The sequence below is a fragment of the Mytilus californianus genome, unplaced genomic scaffold, assembly GCF_021869535.1.
Source record: "Mytilus californianus isolate M0D057914Y unplaced genomic scaffold, xbMytCali1.0.p SCAF_100, whole genome shotgun sequence".
NCBI classification, from domain to species: Eukaryota; Metazoa; Mollusca; class Bivalvia; order Mytilida; family Mytilidae; genus Mytilus; species Mytilus californianus.
Genome location: NW_026262583.1, coordinates 17,850 through 26,683, shown reverse-complemented (window position 1 = coordinate 26,683; position 8,834 = coordinate 17,850). Strand labels below are relative to the sequence as shown.

The window sequence follows — 8,834 nt, the reverse complement described above, 5'->3', positions numbered from 1 at the left end:
TCGACAATGTTTTATATTGTTCTTGGTTTACAGACGTTACCCGTAAATAAACTGGACCCCTGTTGTGTTTATTTATCGCTGCACTGAGCCTCCTGTACTACGATGGAAGGGCGGACCAGTTTAAACATGGTAAACAGATAAACAGCTGATTAAAGTAACCTGTAAGAAGAAATGAGTTAACTATTGTTTATATTAGAGACGAGAATGTCTCGTGTTTTGTTCTGCTCAGAAAAGCAGGAACCTTGGAGCTTATGGTTAGATTGTAATTCTTTCTTGAATCAAAACTGGGTAAATTTGATATAGGTAACAAACACTCCCCCTTTTTAAAAAATAACTCGAGAACCACACATCGGCCATCGCGCTCGCTGCACAAAGTAACAATAGTCAAAAAGAAATAATTATTGGTAATTTCAAGAATCATTAATTGTCAAAACGTACCCCCCCCCCCCCCCCCCCCCCCCCCCGGACATCAAAGGAAGCCCCCACCGCCCCCGGACATCAAAGGAAGTTAAATGTATTGTTATCCCAAATTAGTTCAAATTATTATCATAATGACGTCTTGAAACCCTATTTTATGTGTTTTTTTGGCTTTGAAGTATTCCTACTGCAGAAAAAAAACCATAACATAACCTTTTAAGAAGTCATAATTATTTGAATTACCCCTGAATATATTGCAGACATGCTCTGATCTAAAAATTGTTTTAAGAGCAATCTTTGAAATGATTTTTTAGGTATTTTAATTATTATGTAATTAATATTAACATAGTTATAAACTTTCAAATTTATTGACCAATATGACCAACTCCTATGCTCTTTCCCATAAATGTCACAATATCATTATATTACAGTAAAATCTGATAGTTTGATGACATTCGTCATTGTTTATGCCTATTGACCTCAGGTCAGCCTAAACTGTAATTTATTCATCAATAAAACCTAAGACATTAACCACCTGCAATGTGATTGCATCAAAATGACACCTAAGGCATATCATACTTATTGTGCAGGATGTGCCACCAAAATAAATACTGTCTTGTAAAATTAGATGATGATAGTTATAGCTACATGTAGTAATTATAATAACTGATGATAGATTTAAATCTGAGTAAAAGGTTGATTTATATGTGCTAATTCATGTTTTAATTAAAATATAAATTGAATCTTTTCTTTTATAATATTAAGATATTAAAATCACAATTATTTATTTGTAAACTAAAAATATTTTTTGTCCTTTTAAGAACATGACTACACAAACATTATACACAAATAATTTTAATAATTCTGTCATGTTTTTTTTTACGTAGCCCCAGAATAGTCAGAACAGTGGCAAAAGACTAATCCAGATTACCAAAAAATAGAAATTGTTCAGCTACCATTCATGCCATAAGCATGATAAGAAAAATTTTGCAGTTTCCAGAATTTGAGGTAGAGTATAGTCAGGAATAGTTTAAATATGCAGATGTTTAGTTTGCAATAAACAATTATGTCCTTGATAGAAAAGTAGAGGAAACAAAAGAGTATGAAAATAGTTGAAAAAGTAATCAGTATTACCTAGTCATAAATAATGTAAATAGAAAAGAGAAAGGCAATGGTTATGACTTGGTTTTATTAATAGCTTTATCATTTGTCCATAATTTGGAATGAATCTTGACATTTTCATGTCACAATTTGATCTAAATGCATCTTCCTTTATAAAATAATATTATTTTCAGTCTACTGAAACAGGTATTTTTTTTGTTATTAAAAAGAACAATGAAACAATCGTTGAACAATTTTACCTAGCCTGTAAAGCTGATAGCTTGTTGATTTATAAAATTGATTAACTCATGGTTAACAGGCAGTAAAATTTTATACTACAATCCTGGTACCTGATACAGCCTTCAAAATCTGAAGGTTAGTTTCAACCCAGTCCTGATAAATTTATCAATGAAATCTAATCAAGACCAAATAAAAATTCACTGGGTAAAATGATAATATTTTAAGTAATAATACAATATTCATTCATACCATTTGTTGCGTAAAATAGTTTTGTTACTTATCATACATATATGATTTACTCCTAATACTCTAACAGTATTGTATGGTAACCACCGACGGTAAGTATGGACAAATACTGTATATAGAGTGTGTATAGGAGTACTGTATTGTATGGTAACCACCGACGGTAGGTATGGACAAATACTGTATAAAGACTCTGTATAGGAGTACTGTATTGTATGGTAACCACCGACGGTAGGTATGGACAAATACTGTATATAGACTGTGTATAGGAGTACTGTATTGTATGGTAACCACCGACAGTAGGTATGGATAAATACTGTATATAGACTGTGTATAGGAGAACTGTATTGTATGGTAACCATCGACAGTAAGCATAGACAAATACTGTATATAGAATGTGTGTAAGAGTACTGTATTGTATGGTAACCATCAAAGGTAGGTATGGACAAATACTGTATATAGACTTGTGTGTAAGCGTACTGTATTGAATGGTAACCATCAACGGTAGGTATGGACAAATACTGTATATAGACTGTGTGTAGGAGTAATGTATTGTATGGTAACCACCGACGGTAAGTATGGACAAATACTGTATATAGAGTGTGTATAGGAGTACTGTATTGTATGGTAACCACCGACGGTAGGTATGGACAAATACTGTATAAAGACTCTGTATAGGAGTACTGTATTGTATGGTAACCACCGACGGTAGGTATGGACAAATACTGTATATAGACTGTGTATAGGAGTACTGTATTGTATGGTAACCACCGACGGTAGGTATGGACAAATACTGTATATAGACTGTGTATAGAAGTACTGTATTGTATGGTAACCACCAACGGTAGGTATGGACAAATACTATATATAGACTGTGTGTAAGAGTACTGTATTGTATGGTAACCATCAAAGGTAGGTATGGACAAATACTGTATATAGACTTGTGTGTAAGCGTACTGTATTGTATGGTAACCATCAACGGTAGGTATGGACAAATACTGTATATAGACTGTGTGTAGGAGTAATGTATTGTATGGTAACCACCGACTGTAGGTATGGACAAATACTGTATAAAGACTGTGTGTAGGAGTAATGTATTGTATGGTAACCACCGACTGTAGGTATGGACAAATACTGTATATAGACTGTGTATAGGAGTACTGTATTGTATGTTAACCACCAACGGTAGGTATGGACAAATACTGTATATAGACTGTGTGTAGGAGTAATGTATTGTATGGTAACCACCGACTGTAGGTATGGACAAATACTGTATAAAGACTGTGTGTAGGAGTAATGTATTGTATGTGACCACCGACTGTAGGTATGGACAAATACTGTATATAGACTGTGTATAGGAGTACTGTATTGTATGTTAACCACCAACGGTAACTATGGACAAATACTGTATATAGACTGTGTAAAGGAGTACTGTATTGTATGGTAACCACCGACGGTAGGTATGGACAAATACTGTATATTGACTGTGTAAAGGAGTACTGTATTGTGTTGTAACCACCGACGGTAGGTATAGACAAATACTGTATATAGACTGTGTATAGGAGTACCATATTGTATGGTATCCAACGACGGTAGGTATGGACAAATACTGTATATATAGACTGTGTATAGGAGAACTGTATTGTATGGTAACCACTGACGGTAAGTATGGACAAATACTGTATATAGACTGTGTAAAGGAGTATTGTATTGTATGGTAACCACCGACGGTAGGTATGGACAAATACTGTATATAGACTGTGTAAAGGAGTACTGTATTGTATGGTAACCACCGACTGTAGGTATGGACAAATACTGTATATAGACTGTGTAAAGGAGTACTGTGTTGTATGTTAACCACCGACGGTAGGTATGTACAAATACTGTATATAGACTGTGTAAAGGAGTACTGTATTGTATGGTAACCACCGACGGTAAGTATGGACAAATACTGTATATAGACTGTGTAAAGGAGTACTGTATTGTGTTGTAACCACCGACGGTAGGTATAGACAAATACTGTATATAGACTGTGTATAGGAGTACCATATTGTATGGTATCCAACGACGGTAGGTATGGAAAAATACTGTATATATAGACTGTGTAAAGGAGAACTGTAATGTATGATAACCACTGACGGTAAGTATGGACAAATACTGTAAATAGATTGTGTATAGAAGTACTGTATTGTATGGTAACCACCGAAGGTAGGTATAGACAAATACTGTTAATATACGGTATATAGGAGTACTATATTGTATGTTAACTACCGACGGTAGGTATAGACATATACTGTTGATAGACGGTATATAAGAGTACTATATGGTATGTTAACCACCGACGGTAGGTATAGACAAATACTGTTGATATACGGTATATATAGGAGTACTCTATTGTATGTTAACTACCGATGGTAGGTATAGACATATACTGTTGATAGACGGTATATAGTACTGTATTGTATGTTAACCACCAACGGTAGGTATAGACATATACTGTTGATAGACGGTATATAAGAGTACTATATGGTATGTTAACCACCGACGGTAGGTATAGACATATATTGTTGATAGACGGTATATTAGATTACTATATGGTATGTTAACCACCGACGGTAGATATAGAAAAATACTGTTGATAGACTGTGTAATGGAGCACTGTATTGTATGTTAACCACCGAAGGTAGGTATAGACAAATACTGTTGATATACGGTATATAAGAGTACTATATGGTATGTTAACCACCGACGGTAAGTATGGACAAATACTGTATATAGACTGTGTATAGGAGAACTGTATTGTATGGTAACCACCGACGGTAACTATGGACAAATACTGTATATAGACTGTGTATAGGAGTACTGTATTGTATGGTAACCACCGACGGTAAGTATGGACAAATACTGTATATAGACTGTGTAAAGGAGTACTGTATTGTATGGTAACCACCGACGGTAGGTATAGACAAATACTGTTGATATACGGTATATAGGAGTACTATATTGTATGTTAACCACCGACGGTAGGTATAGACAAATACTGTTGATAGATAGTACATATGAGTACTATATTGTATGTTAACCACCGACGGTAGGTATAGACATATACTGCTGATAGACTGTGTAATGGAGCACTGTATTGTATGTTAACCACCGACGGTAGGTATAGATTTACTGTTGATATACGGTATATAGGAGTACTATATTGTATGTTAACCACCGACGGTAGGTATAGAAAAATACTGTTGATAGACTGTGTAATGGAGCACTGTATTGTATGTTAACCACTGATGGTAGGTATAGACATATACTGTTGATAGACGGTATATAGGAGTACTGTATTGTATGTTAACCACCGACGGTAGGTATAGACATATACTGTTGATAGACGGTATATAAGAGTACTATATGGTATGTTAACCACCGACGGTAGGTATAGAAAAATACTGTTGATAGACTGTGTAATGGAGCACTGTATTGTATGTTAACCACTGATGGTAGGTATAGACAAATACTGTTGATATACGGTATATAGGAGTACTATATTGTATGTTAACCACCGACGGTAGGTATAGAAAAATACTGTTGATAGATAGTGCAAATGAGTACTATATTGTATGTTTACCACCGACGGTAGGTATAGACATATACTGCTGATAGACTGTGTAATGGAGCACTGTATTGTATGTTAACCACCGACGGTAGGTATGGACAAATACTGTATATATAGACTATGTATAGGAGTACTGTATTGTATGGTGACCACCGACGGTAGGTATGAACAAATACTGTATATAGACTGTGTAAAGGAGTACTGTATTGTATGGTAACCATCGACGGTAGGTATAGACAAATACTGTTGATATACGGTATATAAGAGTACTATATGGTATGGTAACCATCGACGGTAGGTATAGACAAATACTGTATATAGACTGTGTATAGGAGTACTATATTATTGTATGGTAACCAACGACGGTAGGTATGGACAAATACTGTATATATAGACTGTGTATAGGAGTACTGTATTGTATGGTAACCACCGGCGGTAAGTATGGACAAATACTGTATATAGACTTTGTAAAGGAGTCTTGTATTTTAGACAAATACTGTATATAGACTGTGTATAGGAGTACTATATTATTGTATGGTAACCAACGACGGTAGGTATGGACAAATACTGTATATATAGACTGTGTATAGGAGTCTTGTATTTTATGGTAACCACCGACGGTAGGTATAGACAAATACTGTATATAGACATTGTATAGGAGTACTTTATTGTATGGTAACCACCGACGGTAGGTATAGACAAATACTGTGTGTAGAATTTATTTATTTAAATGAAAAGTGTTGCACATAAATTGTATTTCTGCATTGAAATTTTATGTAATCTGTACATTTCGTTTTTTTCCCTTCAAATGGTGGAATGGTTCTATTTGTCCTTAAATGGCAAATAAAACTTACTGTTCTTGGCTTTTATGTTTGATATATTTTTGAATATTCTTCACGTGGAGATCTGATCTTTTCTATTGAATTTTGTCATTTTCCTTATTACATGTATGTTAATTGCAGCAACTGAATTGGACTTATTTATTAAAAGTGATAATATTTCTGTTGTAGGTAATCAAGATTTAGTGTTTCCATACAAGTGTCAAAGATTGAACGACAAAAACATCTAAAACTTTACAGGACAGAGTAGACTTTTTTCACTGTGCTTCATTTTGTCTTTATGTCAAAATAATGATACATTTTAAAAAAAACAATAAAATACGGAATAAAAAAGATTGTTATCTTATAAAATGGAGTGAAGAAATAAGGGGTGATTGCAAACATAAGAATATATTGCTATTATATATGCAGATCAGCAGTACATGCATGTGCTATAGATGTACATAAATAAGGGGCCAATAAATTCAAGTTGCCTGTTAAAAAAGACTTTATTAATGTTATGCAAGATACCATCAAATATCACTAGGTGTTAATCAAATAATATTGTAAATAAGAGGGTTGTCCAAAATATTTCCAACAGTTGTTTGATAAACACTACCTTAATCAAATTACACTGTTAAAAAGCAGTTTAGGTCAGTCTTAAGAAGCAAATATAATTTAGAAAAGTGCAAGCTGTTGATAAAAACTACAAAAATCAGCCTTATTGCAAAGGGAACTGCCAGTCATAAGAGAGGGGCGAAAGATACCAGAGGGACAGTCAAACTCATAGATCAAAAATAAACTGACAACGCCATGGCTATCAAAAGAAAAAGACAAACAGACAAATAATAGTACACAAGACACAACATAGAAAACTAAAGACTAAGCAACACGAAAATGTGGATGGAGATTACCATTTAGCACAAATGAGTTTCGGGACAAAAGAAAGTTTTTTCGGCACAAACCGATTATACCCTTTCAAAAACTATGTGTAGTCCCTTTTATAAAAGTGGCAGATGTTTTTTTTTGCATATTTATACATGAGTATCTATGACAACTAACTGCTGCTCCTAGTAAAGTTAGTCTTTGGTTTTTGAAAGATTAGATCTGTTGTTTCAATTCTTGTCTAAGGCACCGGCCTCATAAACAGGAAGTAGCCAGATTAGTAGCAGTACTAATACAATACTGCTAAAATAAGGAGATGTGATATTATTGCCAATGAGACACCTATCCACTCAAGTTCAAATGAAGTGGATGTAAGCAGTTATATGCAACCATACAGCCTTCAACAATGAGCAAAAACATACCCATATAGAACCTTGTAAAGGCTAGTATGATTTACATCTGCAATAATCACTGAACAATCAGAGACAAGTTTGGGCCTAAATTAGTATGTCCTAACTCCCAATCAAATTGATCGAAGAGAGAGGCGAAAGATAACAAAGGCTCATTCAAACTGATAAGTCAATAATAAACTGACAAAACCACGGCAAAAAAGAAAAAGATTAAAAGTCAATCAACAGTATGCAAAACACAACAAAGAACACTAAAGACTGAGCAAAACGAACTTCACCAAAAACTGGTGTGACCAATTGACTAATTGATCTCAGCCTTACATTATTTAGCAGACCCTTTATTATACCAAACCAAACAAAGTTCCTAAGGGTACAATGTTTTTGACCCATCAGTCTGTCTGTCCTGTTCTCGTTATCTCAACTCCCCTGAAACCACATAACAGAATTTATAAATCTTTGTAGATAATATCGACAGGAAATTATGAAATTATCGATTCATTGATTTTCTATTAGTTATGAGAAATTTGGCCTTAATATACTCCTACAACAGTTTGTCATCACAACTTACTGAAAGTACACGACAGAGTTTCATGAAATTTTTTAAATAGTTAGGACATGCTAAGTCGATGTGCATATCGACAGAAAATTATGATTAAATTTTTATGCCCTACCCACGATAGTAGATGGGCATTACGTTTTCCGTTCTATGCTTCCTCCGCTCGTTCGCCCGTCTGTCCCGCATCAGGTTAAATTATTTGGTCAAGTTAATTTTTGATGAAGTTGAAGTCCAATCAACTTGAAACTTAGTACATATGTTTCCTATGATATGTTCTTTCTAATTTTAATGCCAAATTAGAGTTTTTACCCCAATGTCACGGTCAACTGAACATAAAAAATGATAGGGCGAGTGGGGAAACGTGTACTGTGGACACATTCTTGTTTTTGTCGAGCATGCGACATTCGTCGCAGAAAGCTCGACATAATGATAGTGATCCGGCTGCGGCGGCGGCGGCGTTAGTTCACCTCTTAAAAGCTTTATATCTTAGAAGGTGGAAGACCCGAATGATACATGCTTTGTATATAGATGCCTTACGTTAGGAAGTTTCC

The 8,834-nt window shown here is 34.5% G+C and overlaps 1 long non-coding RNA gene across 3 annotated transcripts; it reads left to right on the top strand.

The window, feature by feature from the left end:
• Positions 1-6,792, top strand: LOC127719196 (uncharacterized). Of its 3 annotated transcripts, none has more exons than XR_007990183.1 (3): positions 1-161; positions 1,305-1,425; positions 6,625-6,792. It is a non-coding gene; the product is annotated as an uncharacterized LOC127719196 (long non-coding RNA). The 3 variants fall into 3 exon arrangements; XR_007990181.1 differs by having other exon boundaries at positions 1-254; XR_007990182.1 differs by having other exon boundaries at positions 1-288.
• Positions 6,793-8,834: the final 2,042 nt, after the last annotated feature.